The sequence below is a fragment of the Anthonomus grandis genome, chromosome 12, assembly GCF_022605725.1.
Source record: "Anthonomus grandis grandis chromosome 12, icAntGran1.3, whole genome shotgun sequence".
NCBI lineage: Eukaryota > Metazoa > Arthropoda > Insecta > Coleoptera > Curculionidae > Anthonomus > Anthonomus grandis.
The window spans coordinates 12,796,985-12,823,986 of record NC_065557.1 but is presented as its reverse complement, the minus strand read 5'-3'; the positions used below and the strand labels follow the sequence as shown (position 1 = coordinate 12,823,986).

At 29.6% G+C, this 27,002-nt stretch overlaps 1 long non-coding RNA gene across 1 annotated transcript in view; it reads right to left on the bottom strand.

Moving 5' to 3' along the window:
• The window catches only part of LOC126743074 (uncharacterized), a 40,849-nt gene extending 21,814 nt beyond the window's left edge, over positions 1–19,035 (bottom strand). Inside the window, exon 1 of the long non-coding RNA XR_007662773.1 lies at positions 18,787–19,035. This is a non-coding gene — a long non-coding RNA (uncharacterized LOC126743074). The remainder of the gene's footprint in view (positions 1–18,786) is intronic.
• Positions 19,036–27,002: the final 7,967 nt, after the last annotated feature.

Sequence of the window (27,002 nt, the reverse complement as noted above, 5' to 3'; positions counted from 1 at the left end):
AGCAAAAACTCCAAGAAAAATAAGCCCGTAGGCAAAATAAAGAAAAAAAAATGGAGATGACTATATTGATCAATCCGAGATGGCTGAAGAAATAAATATATATTTTTTAAGTTTAGGTTGAAGATTGGCTTCAAAAATTAGGACCAAAAACTAGGACTGCTATGTACAGAAGAGGAAGAATAAGAAACTATTGTACTGCAAGATAATGAGTGACACTAAAAATAATTGTGCACCTGGTATAGTTGCTATAACAAAAAAAGGCATTGTAACTTTATTTGATATCACTGAACCTGTGATTTTGAACTTAACCAACAGTGTGCTAGAATATCTGGATATTAAACTTGCAAAAATAGCGTCTATGCGCAAAAAGCACACGACGCGAAGCACGTAACGAGTGAACTCAATAAAAACACATATGTTGTATGTGTGTTCTTAAAACTTAAAAAAAAGCTCTTTCTCTAAAAATAGACTTACAAAAAGCATTCGATAGAGTTGATATAAAGCTCATACATAAAAAGCTTAGAAAATAGGTTTTCGAAGTAGATGTCATGATTTGTTATCTTCATACTCACTGGACAAAAATCAGTGTACTTTGATGATAAACAGAGCAGTAAAGCCAATGTAAGGATTGATGTAGCTTAAAGTTCGGTTGGTGGGCCCTTGGAATACCTGCTATTTGTACAGAGCTTACAATATGCAGGCCTTATTGCAAAATAAAAGTGAAGTTTTATGACAATACAGTACTTATTTTTTCTGGAACAAGTGAAGAATAACTTAAACAATTAATTAACAGTGAACTGTACATGGTTATAAATCAAATTAAAAAAATAGAATCAGCGATACAGATAATAATAAAATTCTGAATAAAGTAACTGAATACAAATATCAGGATCTAGTGAAAGATTAATAAAGACTGCACATATTCAAAATATCTTGGACAAGCTTTTACCAATGTTAGGTATAATAAAAAAGTATAGCCATTGAATAAATAAAAAGACAAAATACAGACCGCACATACAAAATTTATTGCCATATTACGGAAATACCAGTGTGAAGTTATTAAACTAATTAAAAAAATTGCAAAATAAATTAATAAAAACAATTTTTTTTTCTCAAGTTAAAAACTCTGGAACGAGTAAAGTTTATACATACAAATCCTATAAATAACTTAAGAACAATATGAAATTTAAGAAATAGTTATGCAACGAGAAGAACAGCACTGGAGTCCCCAATATACAAAAGTGTAGATATATAAGATAAGCTACCAGAAACTCTTTTTATTGGTGAAAACAAGACTGTGAGCTGTAACCTCAAAAGACATTTGAAAAACGTGGATTGTGAATTGCTTATTGTGTTTATTTTTTTTTGTTCAGAATTTTAAGTATTTTATTTTTTGTTAATTCTATATTCTTTTAAAAATATTAATTCTAACTCGTTTCAGCTTAGAGTTGTAATTGAAAACAGGTCTGGAATAAATAAATTAAAAAAAACAATAGAATTTGCAGCAATTTTCTCAGACAATTAACTTAATTGCTTAATCATCAATGGCTGAAGACACCATTGTAACTAGCAAAGAAGGATAGAGAAATTCACTCTAAAGGGATAGAGAAATAAAGAAAGAAACTGCCTGAAATAAATCAAAATTAATTTGTACTAGTTGCAGGTAGTGAAAGAGAAAAATGTGGAATATTATAAATATTTTTCAATCAAATCTGCTTCTAAAAAATAAAAAGATATTCCTCAACTATATGAAAAAAAATGCCTTATAGGCCTATAAATAACAACAGAAATTAATCACAATTACTTGGAAGCTTGAGCTAGTTGAGATCTAAGTGAAGAAATGATCTACGTGGAATGAAATAATGCATTTAATCAAAAATGTTTATCTTCCTGAAAAAAATGATTGAAATTTTTTCTACGATTATGATTTTCTTCAATTCTATATCACATGCCATAACATATTTATCAATATGTATTGAGACCGAGACTGTGTTGTTGTCTCTTGATTTATTCAAATCAAGGTCTCTTTGAGAATATAAACGACTTCTTTGAATATGAACTGGGCTTAATCATCAATTATTATGTCTTTGCTTTCAAAATTTTCTTTTTCCCTGGTTCATTCTTTTGGGGTCTCCTATTAAGGACAAAATAACCATTGGGGGGCGCTAGATGGTAAGCGATGTTGCGATTTGGGATATAGTGCACTATTTTCTAATAACCCTCCTTTTATAATTTTTAGTTAAAGTAAACCCTCTTCAGGTTTTATGACAATTTCTTGTACCTTACAGGAACTATCTGGACTTGACAAACGAAAAAAGTAAGAGATTTGAGGGTGTCTGGAATAAATGTTTTCCCTCGTGTTTTCCTATAGAACAGTACATGATGAAATGTACAAATATCGTGGGCTGGTTTGATCGGGAGCTTCAAGACCTAAGGAATAATTTAAGATTGTTGAATAGTATTAGTAAGTAATACAATAGAACTGAAAACAAATGTCACTATCTCCAGTACAAAAAACAATATAGAAAAGCCATAATTCAATCAAACATACCTTGCAAATGATGGCCCTCGACTGTAACTTCAGTTTCATAACTTTGACAACAATAGTGTTAAATTTTTTAAAATCATACTTAATAAAGAGGTATCAAGGAGTACGATTTGTAGATATTTTTATACACTTTTAAGTTAGTTTTTAAGATCAAATTTTGGTGTAATTTCAATGTAGTTCCCAAAAAAATTAATGCATTTAGTTTTGAAATTGTTTATACTTTGCGAGCAGTTTGTTTAGAGAAACTAGATTTAGGGACCATTTTAGGTTATAATGGTCAATTTCTGTAGTTTACTTCCAGGTAGTTAAGGTCATTTTTTCCATAGAAATTAAGGCATTTTTTAGGAGGTAGTGAAGTTAAATTTTTATTTTCCTTTATTAGTTTCAGTGACCTCTTCACATAATAAAAGTAATATTTAAATTCTTTCAAGTAGATTATTTGAGGTCATTATAGTGATGTCTGTTACTTTATAATAGATAGATGAGATAATTTTCCAGGAACTTTTATTCGTTTCTTAATTCTTCCAGGCAAGTGTTAAAGACAATTTGTATTACTCTGGATAAATTTTTCCTTAAAATTAGGTTTATTTTTATCCAAATAAGAGAAATGTTTACTGCCATCTACAGTTTGCGTTAAATATTCATTTGATAATTAATATTTATATCTGGATCGCCTGGATTATAAGTTACTTTATCCAAGCCCGGATATCCATTTACTATATAGAAATGAAATCAAAAATCCCCTTGCAACTCTTTGTTATTGATCTGTTAAAATGTGAACGATAAAATAATGCAAAACTATTAAATTTTCAGTTCCATTTAAAAAATCAATAAAATAAAATCCGTTCTCATTTATATTAAGTAAGCTCATCTAACCAATCTTCCTTCTTCAACGATTACGTTGCACTTGAAACATGTGCAGCCATCCTGTGGAGTTAATGCCAGCCAATCCATCACCAGCGTTCCAGGATGGTTGCTGGATAAGACGGGTCCCGGATTTGCATTTAGACTGGGTCAGTTTAATTTAAATTACATCTGGAAAATTTCATTTTCCATTAAGAGTCTTCGTTCTGGCAAAGACATACAGATAATTATAATTCTAAGGATCCTCAGATTTATGAGATTAATAATCTTTATTAATAAGCTTCGCCCATTAAGCACAGTTAGGAAAACTTGAGCTTGCCTGCGAAATGCGTTTATAATTATTTTAAAATTCATTATTTTAGTATACATTATTATAGTTGAAACTTGATAAGAATTTGAATTTTTAGAAAATAAAAATGTAAAACGAATAAAATTAAAAAACCAAGAGTAATATACGATAGAACAACACATCATAAGAATTTAAATTTATGAATATACTGACCGCATTTACGCTTGCTAAGAAGGGAAATACAAAATGTAATATCTCTCTCTTACACCTAAACTTAATTAATTTTTGGGTCGGAATATAATTAATAGAAGGGGAATAAGAGAAACGCTATCATTCTCTTTTTAACTAGTGACTTATTATACTTATTATTGTAAGTAAATATACTAAATTTCACACCCAAGATATTCATTGGCCAGGCCGGTATACGGACACTATTATACAAAACTTAAAATAGATAACCACTTGAAATTTATATTATGATACTTTGAAAAATTGAAGACCATCACAATGAAGAAATTCTATTTTAAATGAAAAGTGGTAAGTAAAAGGGCATTAAAATATATTTTAAATACAGATTCTCGGGAATAGAATGATGTAAGGGAGTGTGGAGAGAGTTGGATTACGGGAGTAGATAAATCAACAGAAATTTAAAAAGAATTGCTAGGATTTTTTTCAAAACGTTATTATCTGTACCGAAAGCTCTATCGATAATCTAATTTTTCTCAAAAGAGTAAGAACTTGCGATGAAAATATCATTTTCGATAATAGGAATTTTCTACGCTTAAAATCGATGAAACGTTATTTTACGAGGTGAATATATCCAAATGAATTTTCTTTGCTGCAAGTAAGATTATACTCTAATACTTTCCTGTGAATATTATTATGTTAGTATTTACTGTTTAATCGTGAAAAATAAAATAATTATCTTATGCAGTATAGTGGTACATAGATCAGTATTGATCAATACTGATCTATGTACCACTATAGTGCACCACTGTGTACCACTATATTGATTCGTTAATTAAAAATAGGTTTTGGCTTAACTAGCTTAAAATGCCGAGAGTTTACTTTCTTTGTTTTGCAAATCTACCGGATAACCATTTTCGTGCTGTGAAATAATCAACAAATGCTCATATTAATAGCAGTATTCTGTAAAACAATTAAAAACTCTTGAGAGATCATTAAACACTGGTGTAGAAGACTTTTGTTTTTCGATTAAAGAAATTATTGATTTCTGATAAAGCGAAAAGCAGCAGCTGTAGAGCATCTTTGTTGTTAACAGTAAAAGTAATTTTTGTTTACCTGATCTGTTATGGAGTTAGTAGAGAACTCAATAATGCATATATTTGACAAAAATTTGCAGAACAAAATATTAGCGCAATTTGTGAGGGTGTGTCAATTCATTGTACCCAAAAAGTGTAGAATTGAATTATTTAGGCCATTCACACTAATAAAAATTTGCATCGCCACACCAATACAGAATTCATCAGAATAAAACTTCAACCAGGAGACCATGAACAGCCAAGTGTTCAATCAATTCAGTAATTAAGTCCTGAAGCAATCTGTTGATTTTGCTGATGAAACTTTTTTTGGAAACAAGTGTTTAATTTGGAACTTACATAGAAAAGCCACGAATGATTCATAAAAAGGCGATACATCCACAGCATCTAACTGTATGGGCATTATAGGAAGCATAACTGAACCATTTTTATTTGAAAACGAGGCTGGTAATACAGTAACGGCAAATAGCGAACTCCATGGTATAACGTGGTCTCTTGTGTGATCTTGGTGATCTATAATTTCATCAGAAGGACGATGCCAGAACATTGACGATCTTGCACAAGTTTGCTTCTAGTGGTGCTATATCCTGATATGGTGCCAGAAATGGCTTCTCCTCCAAATTAACGCATTTAGACTTTTGGCTGTAGGGTTATAAAGGCTAAAATTAGATATAGTAATAGTGCAATATCTTTTCATGTCTATCATAATGTTATTACTAAAATTTCTTCAAAAGATTAAAGATTGAAATGCATAGAGAAAGAGAAGAGGAATGACCTCTTGAATAAGTGTCTGCAGGCAAACATCTTCCCAAAAGATCTCAGGTTTTCGAATCAGTTGTTAATCCAGAAACTTGAGTGGATTAAGAAAAAACTCAGTATTAATTTTGCCTTTATTATCATTACTGTATTGTTAAGAATTTATCTCCTACGCTGGTACTTGCAGACTTTCAAAACATCAGTATTCTGGCCTAAAAAGCGTAGTTGCAAACAAACTGCATGGAAGTTGAGTATTGTTTTTATGTAACTTACATTAATGTTATTGGAACACAACTATTTAACTATGCACCTAAACAGAATGAATTTACAGTAAGTAACTTTTGGATTCTTTTACTTAATAGAAAATCTTGTCATGTGAGATGACGTAGAATTGAAATATATATTTGGTCACAATTTTTTGAAATGATGAAAGTCGCATGCCATTAGGGAACTAACAATTAACAATTTAGTAAATTAATTAACAATACCCACTCACAATCATTTAAATTAAACTCTCCTTTTTAACTATACACTCCAGACCTATATTATCATCGCTATCATCATTATTATGATTAAATTGAATGATATGCGAAAATAAATTAGGATTATGATCAGACAATATTAAAAACTTAAGAATACTGAAACTGTTGAGTAGCCTTTTCGTCTCTTTAACGTAAAGTTTTAAATAAGTAGTATTTTAAAGAGTTTAAAATACTATTTAACACTAACTTCTGAAATTAATTTAAGATATTTTGAATTTTCTTTATGCACATCGATTACTATGCAATATAACCTAATACTCGACAATAAAATACGTTTCGTTTTTAAATTTTCACTCGTTTTTTCGGCAAAAAAATCAGTGCACGCCCGCACACGGGAGCGACGTGATAGATCCGAAATAATAAATCACCCGTGAGTGACAGTTTCATTGTGGCAATCACATGTACCTAATGGAAATTATTGCCATTTACCAAACGAATTCCGGACCACAACGGCACATAATTCGAAACCAGAAGCCGTAAATAAGTTTAAAATTTATGTGCGTTTTATCTTTAAAATTGCCCGGGTTTTAAATAAATACCCCATGTTTGTTTTTCGTTTTTTAATTTAATTTTCACGGGTCGATTTTATGTACGTACTCGGTGTTGATTTTATTGGGCGTTGGGGATTTACAGGCGATTAGTATGTTTTAAAATTTTCCTTTAAAAACAAAATGTCAATTTCTTAATCACAAGGACATAAATATGATGTTTTTAAAATAATATAAAGAAACGTAAATCGTACCCTTCAAATAATTTACATCTAGGCCACATTGTGTGGGGTTGTAATGTATACTAATGTAGTGCACCTGGCCCACTGAGAATAGGAAACTTATTTGTGCAATACCATAATAGTTAATATGTGCTTTTGATAGGCGAATTTCTTTTGATAGGCGAGTCCCAGCCGTAGTCTCATGGAGAGTATCTCCATCCTATCGTACTGGTCCAATAATTTCTCCATTGTCTTCCTGATGGCCTAGTTCGTCGCCTTCACTGAACATGTGGGCTTGCCACTTATTCAGTGAAGGAGTGTCAGTATCCGCAACCTGCAGTCGGAAAAGTGACTTCTAAGGAAATGCTCTAATGTTAATGTGCCGGTACCATTCGGATTTGTGGCCCCTTTGAACGGGCTTAATGCAGCCTGGCTGTGGCTGGAACGTTCTTAAGATCCTCACAGAAAAGCTTTCATGATTTCCTTTTGCACTTCCTTAATTCCCTGTTATAAATGGTTGTAGCCTTTTCAATTTACAATTCTTTTAACTATATTAAATTATTCTTTTGGTTCTCTAGGTTAACAGGACAGTTATTTTGAACTAAGGATATTATCGTATTAGTTAGATTCTTTACTGATGTTCCTAATTCCTCAGATGATGTAATGGCAAATGTGTTTCCAGTGACTCTAGACTGCAGATTTTGTGCACACCTCACTACAAGTCAAGAAATTGAAATTTTTATTCCAGAAGTAACTGTAAGAAACAAATTAATTTGTCTCTTACTGGCAAATGAATATCTTGGATTCTAGTAGTCAAAATTTTGCAATGATTAATTTATGGACTAATCTGAAGACTCTCGTTAATTTTTTGAAAGAATAAGTAAAATCCATTTACGACAAGTCAAGAAATTGAAATTTTTATTCCAGAAGTAACTGTAAGAAACAAATTTAATTGTCTCTTACTGGCAAATGAATATCTTGGATTCTAGTAGTCAAAATTTTGCAATTATTAATCTATGGACTAATCTGAAGACTCTCTTAATTAAATAACTAAAATCCATTCACTACAAGTCAAGAAATTGGAATTTTTAGTCTAGGACAAAATAATTCGTCTCTTCTTAGCAAGTCTTGGTTTTTATTGGTCAAAATGTTGTAATTATTGATTTATACACTATTCTAAAGTTTATTTTAGTATTTCTTAAAGAAATTCTTAAAACCCATTCACTAAAAGTCAAGAAATTGGTATTTTTAATCCAAGAATGCCAGTAAGAAACAAAATAATTTGCCTCTTATTGGCACTTTCAATGATTTGGGTTATAATACATTTAAAAATTCTTGATATATGGAATACTCCGAAGACTATTTTAGCTTTTGTTGAAGAAATTACTAAAATTCATTCACTAAAAGTCAATAAATTGGAATATTCAGTCCAGGGACGCCTTTAAAGTGAATATCTTAAGTTATAGTAGTAAAAATTTAACAATTATTGATTTATAGACTACTGTGAAGACTGTTTTAGTCTTTATTTAAGAATTGACTTAAGTCAATATAATGGCATTTTTATTCCAGGAGTGCCTGTAAGAAATAAATTACTTTGTCTCTTAATGACATATGAATAACTTTGCAACTATTGATTTATTGACTACTCCGAAGACTATTTAAGCATTTGTTGAAGAAATTACTTAAATCCCGCTATTAAAAGTCAAGATATTGGACTTTTTATTTCGGGAAGTTAAAGTTATAGTAATAAAGTTTTAAATAAAAATTTAGGCTTATTTATTGTATTAGTGTTACTAGTAAATAGTCAAGAAATTTTCAAATGTGAGTATAATACCGAAAATTGTCCTATTCCCAAATGTGACTTTTGGACATCAAGAATTTCGCAAATAAGTGGCAAATTAGTGCAGCTTATGTGATACTCGTTTATTGCCCTTTTTATATTAATGTAATCTCTAGATATCTTTGGCAAATTAATGTATATTTATTTATTTATTATTTTATTAGGAGTGCTTGTAAGAAACTAAATAGTTCCTCTATTTCTGTAAAGCGATTGACTCTTTACCGATCCTGTTACTTCAAAAAAGATGTGCTTATGATCCGACATAGAGACTTCTTCAGAAACTCTCCAGTATCTAGTTGTGGAAGTTTGTGATAGTAATAAAACTACTGAGTTTGGATTCTAAAAAGTTTTATTAATATCTAATTAAAGATTAGAGCAATTACAAGTAGAGTATTCAACTTGCAAAACATGTGGAAAAAAGGAAAGTAATTTATATATATTAGAATAGGGAGTAACTCAAGTTTTACTTATTGACATCCGACCACCGTCAAAATACAAATAGTAATGTTCTAAAGTAATAGTATGAATGTGTTACAAGTTACAATGTCCTAAATACTCTTTTTGAGTGTACCACTATACAGTCACTAATTATATCGAGAGATTTGTTAGTTATTAGGATCAGATCAAGAACCTCTTTTTTAATAGCGTTGCAAAATGTTGGATTATTCCCTCTAATTGCAATGCCGATGTACGTGAGTATTAGGGTATTCTAGGAATCACTCACCTTATTGGTTCGTGTCCGTAATTCCTTATACTGTATTGTAAGCATTCGCATCACAGCTAATGTTCAGGGTCTCTTATGACATTTACAGTATTTCACTAGTTCTTGGATATTTAGAGGTGGTGCTTCGTCTGTGTCCCCGGTAAAGTAGGCTAGGGCAATAATGATCTCTCTCCTGCCTCCGTTTGAGTCCAATTTGACTAGAACCACAGCAGTATCACCATCCATAAGTTCTATAAAAGCCACATAGTTAATATCGGTGTTCATGGTAAGCGTAGTCCTTGGCTTGTCTGCGCTCGTGTCATAAATTACCGAAGTGTTTTGTACATTGATGGCTCGTATGCGGCCTCTTGATATCCAGGGCTCTTTATAAGCCCTATGTTGATTGTGCCACTAGGAAATCGCAAATAAAAAATTCTCTGGACACACTTCATTCGGTTACCTCTCTTTTGAAAGGTCTTCCCTCGCCTCCATTTGCTGAATCAACGCTTCCATATCTACGTTCTCAGCCTTGAGCCTGAGGACAATTTAGATAATCCGGAAGTTTAGCTTCCCGGTTGACTTTGGCACACTGGCTGCGACTTTTTAGTCCACCGAAATCAGCAATGTACCAAGGGAGCCTTTTTCCGCTCTTTTTAGAAGCCGCCACGTTTCAACGAGGAGGCCTTGGCTTTGCCCCTGTAGCAGATCCAAGATCTTGACCTACAGTGCAGTCGAGTTTGGAAAGTATTCCACTGCAACGCATTATTGAGCACTCTTGTATTTCTCTATGGCATTCAGCGAGATTCCCTCCTACGGTGTCAGGTCAATGATTTTTACCTTTACCCATTCAGCTAATGCACTATTCTTCAAATGCAAGATTACGTATCCTGTCAAAAACTTGTAATGTCTTTGTATGAAGCATTGGGATGCATTTGATTGGACACCGGTTTGTTTAACTGTTGCGATTTTGCAGCTCGTGAGGTGGCTGAGTTCTCATCCTTGGCTTCAGTGGGCGTTTCTTCTTAAGACCTTAATCTATTCGGGCCCTGCATGTCCTGCCCTTGGCCCCGTCTGTGGTTATTAGATGTAGAACATGTGTTTCTTCTTTACTAAAACGGAAGACCCTTTTTGTAGGTACGCAAGTCTTTTTTTACCTGCTTCACTGAGTCTTTTTGTCTGCTTTATCGATTGTTTTACTGGGAGTTCCAGTTTCAATTAAAGCCTTTCCTGCCTCTTTATGGTTTTGAGGAGTTTCTTTCTCTTAATTTTTTTGTTTTTCTTAGTTTTTCGTTTTTTTTTTGAGTTCATCGATGTTCATGTTGTTATCATGGTAAAAAAACGGTCAAATGCGCCAGAGCGTAGCAAGACTTTTATTGAAATAGAAACTCGCTTGTTCATTTCAAATCCGCATATTAGGAACTAGATTAACTCCTGGGGTTAGCTTAGTTTTCGAACACATTTTTGTAAATTTCTAACATTTCTAGTGACTAGAATAAAAAAAATAATTGTGTACTCTAATATAAGCAAAGCTTGCTTAACATCCATTTAGGTTATACATTAAATTGTCACAACATGTACGAATATTACGTTTTTTAATTTAAGTTAATTTAAAATTATTTGAATATTTCCGTATTAATCGTTTTTCTTAAAGGATAATTTGCCAATAATTAAAAGCATGCTAAAACATTATTAATTTTAAAACAAAAGGTTTAAAATTGTTAACTCAAAGCTATAAACCAAAAGTCTACTAAAAAAAATATTTTTGGTATCCCTCTAATTAATAAAATATTAAAAATCTGATAGAACTAAATATATTTCATCTATAAAATTAAATTGAACTCTTTTGTTAAAAATTTACACCGATTCAATTTTATCTTTTTTATTTCTACGTATTTGATAAAGGATCGCATGCCTTACATTACGCCGACTCTTCATTCAGATTAATGATCTAGTTAATAAATCACCCTTTTTCATGATTGATTGTGGATATTTTCGTACTGATGATTGAGTGGCTCTCGTGTTTAGACCTACAATGAACAATTGACAATTGTTTTACGTGTTCGAATCAAATCCATTTTCGATTGTAATTAACACCCTCGCAGAGCAAAATAGGGGCAGGATTTTATCACTAATTTATATTCTCGAAATATTTAAATAAAATATTCTTGTTTACAAATAGATATGTTAATACATTATATATAAAATGCATTAAATATATTCAGAATATATGAATTATACTTATGTTCAGAGCTATACAAAAAGTAATTGGTCTTGGGTAAGGATTAATTATTGATGAATTCATATTGGATAGTCATTCAATCCTCAATAACCGCTACAATAAGGTCTTACGATATTTTTGGATGATTGTTTCAACTGAAAATTGCTCTTGGTACATAATTGTGCTCTAATGTGTATATGTGTTATTAGTAGAGTTAAAACCATTTTAATTATTTTCCATGTCCTCATTATGTGCAGCATGGTGCCTTTGGCTAATAGATTTTAATTTAATAATTCTAAAATCAACCAATATACTATAAATAATATATTTATGGTTAGCTCTAAAATAGTAATTAAGAACAATAAGAATAAACTAAGTTCCTTTAAAAATATCTCAATAATTCGCAAATAGGTCCCTTGAACAGAAGGTGACTAAAGAGTAGCTCGTATCTCTGTTGTAGACATATTTTAACTGAACCAAATTCATAAAGGTTAAGCCCAATAAAGCAAATTTTTACGTGTTCGACATAGAATATATATCATAAATAAGAAAACGAAGTTTGCCTGGAAAGAAGCAGTTCTTTTTCTATACGGTCCAATAAAAATCAGCCAGACATAGAATGTTTTTGAAATAGTTCTTGGAAAATGTTTTGTAATAAATTCATTTCATTTCAAATTGGTTAAATCCTTAATAACTAAAATTAAAAAATCAAGTTTATACAATAATATAAAAAGACGGAGCACAGGTTCATATATGCTCCATTTTGACAAAATTATTAGGAAAACACGGAATTAAATATATTTATAATCTAAGTGAAATAAAAATATTCTCGGTTGTTAAATTCGTTTTTATTTAATTTTTTGAATGACAATTTCCTTTATAATAATCTTCTTGTATGAAAGGTGGCATTTAAACATTTCAAAATGGCTTAAAAAATACCTTTTATATATTTATTTAACTTACTAAAAAGCCATTTAAAATTAATAAGACCATCTCCGTAACCCTAAACTTAATTACTGCAAATTTTAACCCGCAGACCGAACTCTTGCCTTTCCAATTCCGTCCAATCATACTGATTACGAAAAACTTTCTAATTTTTGTAATCAACTTAACTGGGAAGCATCCTAAGTCAATAAACTAGAGTAAACCGATCTAAACTTTCTTAACTTCCTGAGCTTGAGTCACGTTTTTGCATAACTTTTGTTTTTTTTTTGGTTGGGGAGTCAAAAGTTGGGATATTAATCACTGATTTGCGACTATGTTTCCCTTTAGGTTCCTAGTAGTTGCCCTCGCAGGCGTCGTTTTTCATAGATAAATATTTTTTATGATACGCCGTAAAAAATATTTGTTCGGCTATATATTAGGATAAAGGATTTTTTCTGGTTATTTATGAGTGATTTAAATTTTAAATTTTATGAAAGTTTAATAGTTTTGATGGGATTGATATGTTTTTTCATCCATAAAATAAAGATGTATCTAATTTTATTGAAAAAGTTTCTTATTAGTATTAATATATTCAAAGGTATCTGCCAAAATAGCGAAATGTCTCTTTTTATTTCTTATTCTTCTTTTACAACATGATATACATATTTTTATAGCCTTATTTAATTAAAGAAATTCTATTGTAATATTTTCTTGTTTCAGTTAAATTTTTCTTTTAAATATTTAATTTTTTTATATTTACAAGCACCACTTAAAAGATTTAAAAATAAAACAATAAATAGCATAATTGCTACTCAAATATCCTATAATGCTTTCAATTCCTTTGTTAATATTTATTCAAATTTCAATAGTAACTTTTTAACTAGATTTATATTGTAACGATTGTGATAAGAAATACATAGGGCAAACAAGTCTGGCGGAATATTTTCCAAACATCGGCCATTTTACAGGCATAGTAAAACCAGTTAATAAAAACTAAGAATGAGACGCATATGAAAGTTTAGCAATATTCAGAAATCAAAAAATCTTAATAGGGATAAAGGTCCAATCCCTTTTAATGAATTGTATATTTTAATCAATGTTTAAACGTTGTTCAGCCATGCTTAATAACATTTTTCGTTTTATTAGTTACCTCTATAGTATATTAGGTCACTTGTAAGTAGTTTTATTTTAGTATCGAGAATGAAATAAAGAGTTTTGGTTAATGGTAAAATTGTTTTGTGATTGGAGTGTTACACCAAAGGTTCTAGCCGTAGGAATATATTTTTTATATTAAATTCTAAGTAATGGTGTTTTTTTATAGGCTGAATATTTAAATTATTTATTATTCCTATTTAATATTTATCAGCACATGTTTTTTATAAAACTCGTAGTCTGTAAGCTATTTATTTTTCAGTTTTCTTTTGTATAAATTTTCTTGATTGAATTAAATAGTATTTTAAACTTTTATTATTTAGTATACTTATATGGTCATAATACAATATTTTGAAAATTAGAACAAATTGTATTTTTAATCTTATATACCTTTTTTAAATTTTTTAGTTTAAACATCTTCTATTTACAGTTCAATTTTTGAATTAAATTTATGAAATTATAACTATTTGGTCTTTTTTAATAGCATTAAGAAGTAAATTATTTAAACATTGTATTTAATATTTATTCAAATAAAATTAAATATAAATTTTTGTGCAATTTTCTTTTATTTGGCCCATTAAAAAACTTGTTAGTCTCTTAGACTTTCAATCATATGTTTTATGCAAGCATGTTAATTATGATCAAAAATTAGTTTAAGATTTTATGCAATTCATATTTAAAAAGGTTATTAAAATATTTTTTTTATTTTGCAAAATTTCTTCTAATTTACATTAACACAAAAATAATCCAATTTTTAAGATTTATAATTGCATTTATTTTGATTCAAGTAATACATTTTTAAACTCAATTTCTAATAATATAAATTAAAAATTTATCTATTAAGCATCTGACATAAATAAATAATAAATATTTTAAAATTTTATAATATTTTTATATATTTTATATAAGACGTTCTTTTCTATTTTATTATTTTTTTTTTATTTTAATTGAATTAAAAAAAAAATTTGTATTTAGTTGTTTGATTCAGAAAATCTATTGTATATATTTTTCTAATACAGTATAAGAAATTTTAATTTATTTAATTAATTTGTATAAAACATGATTTTCTTTTCCACTCTATATATTTTAATAAAAATGATTCATATAATTTTCTTTTATATTACTATAAAAAGTGCAAATTCATGAGTTCAAATAAAAAACAATCTGAATCAAAAAATTACTCCATTAGTCCTTAAGCTTTAAAATATTTATTTTATTTAAACCCCCATCTAATTTTAATCATTAGTTCTTCAAAATAAAAATTTATTTAATATTTAAAATATTTATTACAATATAGTATAAACATAAAATATACTATATAATTTAAAAAATTAATAAGAGAATCATTGTTTATTTAAGCATAATTCTTACTGTTTTCTGTTAAAGTAACAGTTTATGTTTATATCTATTATCGGCCTATTATCTTCTCTATCATCTTGTGACGATTTCGTGCATAATTTAAATGGACGTTGAGCATGCTTTAACTATATTATTGTAAAAGCTTTATAATCGATTTTTTATTTCTACTTACTAGAGTTTTTAAAGACATACTACTATATAGTTTCTCAGTCCATATGGCGTATATTTACTTATTGATAAACAGATACTGAGAATATAAATATTGAACTTTCTGTTATTTACAAAGATATTTGATAGTAACTTTATACCATTTTTATGTACATATAAGAGATGGAATATTAATTGCATTATTTTAAAACTTGTATGCATAGCTTAAAAAGATACAATGTATTTATTAATAAGAATTTTAACACTTTTTTTTTAAGAAATGTGTTAAATCGTACTTACCGCCTGTAAATCCTCAACAAACTCCGGCCTTAAAATTAGCACTAAGTACGAACAATTAATTTAAAAAAAACAAATATGGGGGTTTATTTAAATCCGGGCAATTTTAAAGATAAAATGCACATAAATTTAAAACTTATTTAGCGCTTCTGGTTTCGAGTTACGTGGCGTTATGGTCCGAAATTCGTTTGATAATCACATAATTTTTTTTCAAATCCATTCATTTTTATATTGGAGAAGTCTTTTATGCCTTATTTTTTACTATTTATCACTAATCTGACGTAGGGGGGATTCATCCCTTAAATGAAAACTTCATGTGATACTTCAATTTAATGTCCATCAATTCTCTTTTAGACATATTTACCATCACCTAACATAAAAATTAATGTTTTCTAGATTTATCCCTTAAAACTGTTATAAGTGTTACTGTTATAGTGTAAATTTTAACTTATCATTTGAAGAATATAGTTATAGTTATAGGTACTAGTTTTTTCTGCTGTGGAATGCTGTTTGTTATAACAAATTTGCGGATTTTTTCTTTCTTAGAAATTTCGTGTATTTACATTCAGTTTTTTTATTTTAATTTAGCATCTTGAAATGTTATTTAATTATAAAATGGTGTATTTAACTGCAGAAAGGACATCGTTGATTTAACAATATTACGAAAATGAAAGATATGCTAATGTTGCAGCTCAGAGATTTAATCAAATTAATCCAGATAAACATGTTCACCGAAAATACATAATTGAGCGAGTTTAGGGAGACATAATAAACCCTACATTAGGCAACAGGCACCTAATTACCTTTCAGCATTCACAGCATTTTAAAGATATTCAAAATTCATCTCGTAAGCAATTGAACGAAGATGATTTTGACAGATGTTTGGAATTTTGCGAGATTACGTCCAAATAAATAATAAATAATACAAACAAATTTAGTGTTTAACATTTGTTTTTCCAATGAATGTTCATTTTTCCTGAACGGAAGTGTTAACAGTCATAATTATCGATATTGATCCACGTCTTCCACTTCTTCCGTCTTCTTCTCAGCATGTTGAGTGTGAACCTCACTCAACATGCTGAGAAATTAAATTGTCTGGGTTGGAATTTCTGGCGATTGTTTAATTTATAATATTTTTATCCAAGGAAATCTTAATGTAGAACTGTATTTACAATTATTTAACACGCGATCGAATCTGCATTTTAACAAGATGGTGCACCTCCATTTTATATCCTCGCTGTTCGTTCGAGAATATTTAAATGAGATGTATGTATGATAAGGTAGATGCATCAGCCAAAGAGAACCAATAGAGTGGCTCGCAAGATTACCTGACTTGACCCCCTTATATTTGTTTTATGGAGTCATTTAAAATGCCGAATGTATAAAATTCAGCCAGAATCAATAAATAAGTAAAGCCAGCGCGATGATTGTCGGGCCATTGCACCAAAAATGCTTTATAATATCCAGGTATATTATCAAAGCTATTTTGAACAAAATCTTTAATATTTTATTAATGCAGGAGACTAACACTTTAAGCACTTATTATTATAAACAATGAATTATAAACAAAATTTACCTTTTTATGTCTTTTTTTGGGATAAATCTAATGAGAATTTTAGAAAATAGTTGTCTATTTTGTTGTTGACGTATCTAGGGAATGAAATTTACCCCTGCATGACGTTAGTGACGAATTTATTTTTAAGCACAAAAGACTTATTCGATAAAAAAATTAATTTAACATTTTTTTCAAGAAGCAATAAGTCGTTTTATATAGAGAAATCCGTTGTTTATTTAATAATTTATATTTTAAAGCTTAAGGAATAATGGAGTAATTTTTTTTATCAACGTATTTTTTATTTAAACTCATGCATTTGCACTTTTAATAGTAACTTATATGAAGAAAACTATATGAATAATTTTAATAAATTTTCTGAATAAAATAACTATAAACAAAAAAAAACAATTAAAATATGTATAATTAAAATTATAAAATAGAATTGAATAAAAAATTTATAATAGAAAAACATTAAAAGATTATGGAATATAAATTTCAAACTATTATATAATATAACTATTATATATAAATTTCAATATATTATATGTCATATGCGTAAAAGATAAATTTTGCAATTACAAATTTTAAAAGTTATTATCGTATTTTCTTAAAAATGACTGCATACCATCAAAAAAATGCATTGAAAAGAGAATTCAATTAATTCTGATAAAATAAGGTATTACTTGGACTTCTCATCATATTTAAGATTTTGATGTTGGAGCTCACCCTCACGAGGAGTTGAAATTGCAAAACTGATGATTTGTACAAAAGGTTTTCCCCTCGAAATAAAAATCGACAGGTCCGAGCAATTTTTTTTAATAGCACTAGTAATATGTACAGAATTAGAGTTATCTCTTATTACAAATCAATAAAATTTGAATTACATATACCAAACAATACAAATATTTTTGCCATTTATAGAAACATTAAGATTGGTACATTCGATACTAGAAAAAGAAAAATTACTATATTATATAACGGTAATAAAATCCAATAATGTATTAGGCACTTAATTTAATTTAATTCTTCTATGATAAATTGATTTGCAGGTATTAACCTGTATAAAGTAAGGATAAATAAAACTGGTTCTGCTCTCTGGTTTCGTATTTATGTAACCTGTTAATATTTGTAAAGTTTATAACATAATTTTTTGACCTCGTTACAATAAAGTGTATATTTAAAATTTTTATATGTTCCCAATATGTCAGACAAGTTACAACTAATTGACAGCCTTTCTGATCACGTTACTACCTTCATTACTGAAGTCAATGACCACGTTACATGAAGTGAACACGTCAGTAACGTGGTTGGTATAAGAACAATTGTAAAAATCACATATTTTGGCAAAATTATTTTGATTTAAACATTAGGTACCAATAACCATCATAGTATCAATGACTATACTCTTTACCCTAATTTTTTATGATACCGCACGTATACCTCTAGGCCCTTAAACTTTTATCTGGAACATAAGCTAAAAACCAACCTTTATTACGCGAGTTATGTTTAATTTCAATTTAAATGAAAACATTACAGTAAAAAAAAAGTTTTCCATAACAAACGCGGGTCCAGAAACCCTTCCGTTTCCGCAAAAGTTATTTACCTAAAACGGCGGCGACCACCCCGGTAGGGATGAAAGGGAGTAACACGCGCTCACTCTTTTAGTCCCTTTTAGTCACGTCCTGAAACTGTCCGTGTTTCCATATGGAGCGTGAATTATCTGGTTTACACATTATCCAGCCCCTGCATCTGCGATATATATAGGAAAAGTTTTTGTTGCCGGCTGCTTTATTAAATATACGACTAGTTTTGTGGTTTTGAATAAGAGCGGGTTTTCCTATTATTCCGCGTCGCGAAACTCGTTTTTGTTTTAAATCAGCTGGCAATTATTTTCTCTGTCTTAAAAGATTTAACCGCTAATGGGTTCCATAGATAAAATATGATTAATTGCCTGATATTAATGATATATTGATTGATAAAATAATATGTTTGATTGATCATATTTAACTGCCTAATAGAGAAATATAAAAATTTACCACTAAGCCCTCTTATACCTTGTAAGAAAAAAATATTCGCCTCGTATATTAGTTCTCCATATATCCCCCTCAAATATTTTTTACAGGTTTTGAAGTTTTTTTTTTGCAAAAACTTCTTTACCACAACTTAACTTCCTCCCTTAGTCATCACCATTTGACTTTTATTTATAACGTTTTCTGGAATTTGTATTTTTCGGGTCATCATTACCATTACTCAATTTTTTCGTACCCACTGCTAAATATAGAGCTTCGGTCCTGTGCCGCCCGCATCTAATTTGTCAGCGCTTTATGTCATCAATCTATCGTGTTAGTGCTTATATTATTATATGCTTCGACCCTTAGTTACCATTCCAGAGTCCGTCTCGTTCATCTGTTATCCATCATTACAGCGACGTTGGCTGACTAATTCCATTTCAGTGGTGCTATTTTCTCAACAGCATTAGCTACTCTTGACTTTCATCTTATTTCGCGCTTTAGGATCTTATGTCTCAAAGGAACCCATAATATCGCACCTTCTATCGCTCTTCGAGCCAGTGAGATCCTTTGCACCGCTCTACTTGTAAAGGTTAACGTTCCCGCGCCGTAGGTGTAACACCGGTAACACAAAGTGGTTGAAGGTCTTTTTCTTATGGCAAATTAAGAGGTTAGCCTGAATTAAGAGGAAATCAACCTTATGCGACGTAGAAATTATGTGGTTTGATTGTCTCTTCCAATACAAACCTCGCGGCATAGATATTTGCCATTGCTTGAGTGTTAAACATATTGTTCAATCAATCTCACTCTTAACAATGAAACATAAAGCTCGGTCAGCAGTTCCGTAGCCGCATCTAACCGATTAGCACAACGTCATCTGCAAACCTCCGATGATTAGGCTTTTCTCTATTTATATTGATTTTAGATTATAGGTTAACCTTTTTACATACGTATTCCAGGAGTGTCATGAACAGCTTCGGCGATATAATATTCCTTTGACGTACTCCGCTAGTTGTGCCGATTTGATTTATATGTTTAATTATATTTGTGTATCGATGGTCATTTCAGCATTCTGTCAGTGCTTCTAGCATGTTTTAAGATCAACAACTAACATCAACTGGTTGAAGGTCTTTTTCTTATGGCAAATTAAGAGGTTAGCCTAAATTAAGAGGAATTCAGCCTTATACCACGTAGAAGTTATGTGGTTTGATATTTGCCATAAATATATTTTTCAATCAATCTCAGTCTTTACAATGAAACATAAAGCTCGGTCAGCAGTTCCGTAGCTTCATTTAACCGATCAGCACAACGTCATCTGCAAACCTCCGATCATTAGGCTTTTCTCTATTTATATTGATTTTAGATTAAAGATTAACCTTTTTTCATACGTATTCCAGGAGTGTCATGAACAGCTTCGGCGATATGGTATTTCTTTGACGTACTTCGCTAGTTGTGGCGATTTGATTTATATGTTTAATTAAATTTGTGTATCGATGGTCATTTGTGTTTCGGCATTCTGTCAGTGCTTCTAGCATGTTTTGTTGATTTATGGTGTCAAAGGCCTTTTCATAGTCTACAATAATATTACTAATAGTTTGTTAGATTTGACATACTTTTCAATTATTCTGATAGAATTCAAATTTTTTCTCTAGTCGTTTCCTAATTATTTTTGTAAATAGCTTATAGGTATATGGGAAAGAACACTTATATTTTGTTATGCAGATATATATTATTATAGTTATAGTTATTACCACTATTGAATCTCCTTTAGAGGATTTTTCTGAGGATTTCCTGCACTGCTTTTCTAGCTTTTTTTGATGTTACGACCTGTTTTTCTTCTGAACCTTGTTTAACCACCTTTAGCAATGGTCCACTCCGAATATGTTTCTGATTTCCTTACAACTGGCAGTAAAATCTCTCTATGATATTCAATATTTCATCCTGATTTTTATCAATATGTCCCTGTTCATTTCTTAGTTTGTAGATGTTTTTTCTTGTTTTTCTTCTAAAAACTGGGAGAATAATTCTTTTCTGCTTCTTTTTAATGCTTGCACAATATTTCTATCAATTCATCTATGCCTTTTTCCTTCGTATTATTGTCTATAGGTAGCTGTCTGCATTTCCGCAAATAATATTGTTTCTTGGTAGATTTAATGTTACCCTTAAGTATCATTTTTGTTCATTCTCTCCTTAAGTTTAAATTTCTTTTAAATCAAATCATTCTATGATCACTTCCTGTTAAAAACCCATTCAAAACTGATACATCCTGGATTACTTATATGAAGTTATTTTAATTTTTTGCTGTTTTATTTGGACTTACTCAGGTTAATTTTTACTGGGGTTCCTTGTTAAAGAAAGAATTGATCATAAAGTCGCTAAGTCTGTGGCCTCTCTCATTTCTTTTGCTGTATCCAGAATTTCAGATGCTTGGTTTTGTTCGAATCCTAATTTGGTGCGAAATAGAATTTCCAGTGTATATCTTGAATTTAGTTTCGAATTACATATAAACCTCTGGAAGACACTCTGGATAGTTACTATGTATGGTTGCATGTATTTAAATGAAAACACCACCAACTGACGACTTTTTTTTTCTTCTAAAATGAATGTTTTTGGATAATGTTTACGAAATTATTTAATAAATATATCTTCTACATTGCTTAAACTGGCATGATAATAAAATAATAAAAATTAATTTTTTTCCTATTTTCGATTTTTCCGTATCATTTCCATTTTATTGTCTGGATCTTTTAGAATTTTTTTTACAAAGTTTATCTAAGTGGGTCAAAGTGGGATGGGGATGTAAAAATAAATTTTTCCCTTATATTCTATATCACCATTTAATTTTTATTTTACTGTAAGAACAGTCTAGAAATTGTATTTCTGTTAAAGTTTGCAAAATTATATAATTATAGTATTATTTTAATATCATTCTTAAGGATTCATCTCAGATGAGGTGATAGAAATAAAGCTTTCAGGCTTGATCTTTTTCCTCATTACCTATAACACATGAATTGTGTTTTTCTAGTAAGGTTTGTAGAATTATATAAGAAGAATAAAAGTTTATTACTATCCTTTAAGATTCCTTAGAGTAAGAAGGGGATAAAACATAGAAAATACTATTTTTCCTATTTTCGATTTTCTCCTATCATTTCATCTATTTTACTGTGGATTTACTAACTGAAAGGTGTATTTTTCTGGTAAAGTTTATACAATGCTATAAGAAAAATATCATTTTATTATGATTTTTAAGAATTCCTTAATTTGAGATGGAGCAAGAAAAATAATACTTGATCTTTTTTCCTTAGTTTCTATATCAAAGTCTGAGAATTATGTTCGTCGAGTAAAGTTTACTCAAATAAATAACAAAAGCAGTATTTTATTATCATTCTTCAGGATTCCTTAATTTAAGGTAGGCTATAAAATAAAAATAAAAATGTTGTCCTTATTTTTGATTTTACTATTTTATTTCCATTTTACTGTGTGGGTCATCTGGAAATTATTTTTTCCAGATAAAGTTTGCACAATTACAAAGGAAAACACTATTTGACTATTATTCTTTAAGATTTGCCAGAGTGAGATGAAGATATAAATATCAGAATTGAACTTTTTCCAATAACTTTCCTTTCCTGGTAAAGCTTACATAATTATATAACCAAAACAATTTTATTATTATTCTTTAGTATACCTCAGATTAAGATGGGATATAAAAATTAAAAAACAACTTTTTTCTTTATTTTCCATATTAAATTTTTATTTTACTGTCTGGATCAATAGGAAATTGTATTTTCTGGTAAGGTTTGTACATTTAGTTTGTTAAATTGTATTTCAAAAATATTGTAAACGGGTAACTTAACATCTTTTTTAGCTAGTTGAATGAATTCAAATAGTTTTTATTTATAAGTTTAAAAATCGTTGTGCCTTTAGCACTACTGCTAAATTTAATGAGAAAAATTCTGGAAATGTTACACTTACATGAGACTAGTGATTTTAAAATTTAAACAGGATCGGTGGTAAGCAAAGGGTTCAGCAGTACTTGATGAAGCGGCATAAGTAGAAGTATTAAAACACTTTACTATAAATCCTAGCATGTCTTTAGATCAGTGGATTAAAAGAAGAGGTATGGCAGAATGGCCGCCAAGATCACCAGATCTAACAGCCTTCAATTTTTTTCTCTGGAGTCACTTGAAAATTGTTGTACAGTATTTACAAATGTAAGAAACGAGTTTCAAAATAGATTGTATTTTCGCTTAGCCCAAAATGGAGTGCATTTTGAGCATCTTATTTTAATAAAATTTATTGTATTTATTTATTTTATTGTATTTTAATTAAAAAAATATATATTCTTTTAATTTTATTATATTTTTTGATCTTATATTAAATTATAAAAATTTGGACGGATAAAAACTACTTAAAAAGTCCTTTAATTTGAGGTATAATAAATGGGGTAGTTACCATTTAAGATGTAGGGATTGGTGAGCATAAAGGCCAAGGGGTTGCTCATTATATGATTTAAAATAGATAATTCTTTTCCCCCTATATTCAAAACATTTGAACTTAATTTGGTTTTTCTAATTTAGGAGATATTCGCATCCAACTTTTCAAATTGACCTATATTATCCAATAAATAAAAAGGTCTATTAGACTAGAAAACACCATAACAATTAAGCCCTTTAAAAGAATATAAGCCTTAGAGGCCTATAACCATAATCCAAAATTATCGGCTCTTTTATAGTCAGTAGATTATCTCCATATTCTAAAATGACAATAAAAACTGTTATTCCCTAAACATGTTTTAACGGTGCGGGCGGAAAACATCGGGGACCAAGGGCGGAAATATCGTCGCGTTAGAATTCACAAAAGCACTCCAAAGGAACGACGTGTCCTTTAGCTAATTGCCAAAATTTGGCCCTTTACCCCGAACCAGCAATAACGAAAATAACTGAGCGTAATATCATTTTATTTTTGGTAAATCCCTTCTTTAATAAGCAACAAGCAGCGATTTAATTTAAATAGGTTTTATATCCAGATATTGTTCTGGGACCGGTAAAGTTTTATTACTGAAATTTATGACCTTCCAATAGTCAAAAGTCTATTGAATCGGTGATTTCAAGTACTGAACTTTGAAATATTTTCGAAAAGAAGCAAATAACAGAAGTTTCCCCAAGAAGTTCTTCAAATAAAATAAAGTCAGCTATTTTAGAGTCCTAACTATTCTTTTATAAGTTTTATAGCTGTGCCATATATTAGAAATTCATTATTTTTAAACGCGTATTGTAATTGGAGCTGGTTATATTAGTTGTTGTAAATTGCTATAGCTCTTTTAGCGAAATTAACCTTCATTTTCAATGATTTTTCAAATACTTTAAATAAATCAAATGATATTTATAATGATTATAAAAAAACAAAATGTATATTGAACTGGAATCATAATAACTTAGTATTAGCAGTACTAGTGCAAATACCATAGAAAGTATCTTACAGATCATATCTCGTCTTTATAGGAAAACTAATCCTAACGTCGTTCAATTCATCTCTATGGACCACAACTACTTACTGCCTCTATAATTATTCTGAAGAGATATGTTCTATAGTGATGTAGTACTTTATGAATGGTTAAATAACTTTCAGACATTTCACCAGCACTTTGTTTTTTAGCACTGCCTAGCATATTCATCTTTCTACAATGTTAAAAGCGGACTCGTATATTTATTATTTAGACACCATTATTTAGTCAATTTTTATGCAGTGTATTATTCTGTCTTTTTACTTGGCGATTTTAACATTAATGTTTTAGGTTTAAATAAAAGTTTTCCGTTATTAGAACTTACAGAGGTTTATGGCTTAAAGCCAATTATAACTGATCCGAGAAGAGTGTCATATTTTACTATGTCTTTAATTGATCATATTTTTTCGAATTTAGATTTAATTGAGGATTTTGGGGTAAGAGATGTTGAGATATCAGACCACTTTCTTGTTTACTGTAATATAAAAATTAAAACTTCAAAACCCCCTAACATAAATTTTGCATATCTTAGTTTACATAATGTGGATCGGGCTAAATTTATACCTGACATACAGCATGGTAGATATAGACAAAAAGATTTTTTAAATCAATCTATACTTATAAATATCGATCTACACGCCTCTTTTATTAAAGTAAATCATAAAACCAAACCTTACAGAAACTTTGTAACAGACCATTAAACAAATCTAAACAAAGCAAATCCCGGGATGATTGGAATACATAAAAATAATTTAAAAATGTTACTACGAGTGCAATAAGATCTGAAAAAAAGGCATATTTAAATTTGAAATTTACAAATTGTAATAATAAAGAACTTTGGTGTGAATTAAAAAATATTATCTTTAATAATAATAAACCTGATAATGAATTTGTCAATTTTTTAAACAACACAGAATTTCTCCTAATGAATTTGAATTTAATTTGATTACTCAGGACGTGGTTGCTAAAGGTCTACAAAATATAAAAAGCAAAGCATTTAGTGTGGATAATTTGAATATATCTATTGTTTTGCTCTATTCTTCCACGATAATTAATCCGCTTACCCACATTATAAATGTCTGCCTAGAAAAAAATATTTTCCTAAATTATGGAAGCAGGCTAATCTTCGTTCTGTAAGTATTCTTCCTGTTCTTTCAAAAGTTATGGAAAAACAAATTCTGAATTATTTAAATTTTAATTTAGGTTTTCGTAAAGGTTACAGCTGTACTACTTCACCAACTCAAGTAACTCACGATATTTTGTATGCTCTGGATAATAACCTAGCCACCGTATTGGTTCTTTTAGATTTTTCCAAGGCTTTTGATTTGGTAAATGACAAAATTCTTTTAGCATTACTACATTATCTAGGGTTTTGCGAGTCGGTCGTTTCTTTAATATGTTCTTATCTGTCTGATCGGAAACAAAGGGTAACATTAAATGGCAAAATTTCGAAAGGCCTGGCGTTCCCCAAGGTTTAAAAAGCTGCATTTAAAAATTAACTCTGCTAAATCGACAGCTATTCTCTTCTGTAGCTGTCACAGAGCTGCCCTTTTGAGTAATTTAAAAATTCAACTTAATAACGATGAAATTTTTGTAAAAACAGTGCTTCGAGAATCTTCGTCTGGTAATCGATCATAAATTAACATTTAAAGAGCATATTACGCTCAAATTAAAAATTGGATATTCTGCTTTAAAATCTATTTTTTCCCAGGCACACTTTTTAAGTGCCAATATTAAAAAAATGCTTTGTGATTCACTTGTATTATCACCAGCAAACTTCTGCGATACCATCTATGGGTCCTGTCTTCATTATTATGACTCATATAGTATACAGAAACTCTATAGACCTATCGAACAGATGTACACAATTTAAAATATATAAGAAGAAAAAATGTATTAACAGTTCTCTCTCACAACAGAGAAATTTTTAAAAAGTTATTTTCGTATGTAATTCTAATTTGAACGCATTTAAAGCAAAATTTAAGCGGCATTTATTCAACGCATAAATTTTCTCTTTCTAAACTGATTAAATATAACTATAAATATTAATTCTCCTCTTCTTTTTCTATCCCATTCCTTTTTAAGTATATGTTTCTGTTTACTTTTTTGCATACGATTTTTAATTCTAAGGCATCAACAGAATTTAAGGAAACTTCTTAAAAGTCACTCCTGAAAGTCTGAATATAATGGCCTATAATTCCATTATTACTATAAAATTATATTTTAAAGGGTAACGAATAATTTTCATATTTACATTGAAATAATATTGTGTTGTTCACTGTCTGTGTACCTCTGTTTGTACTTTTT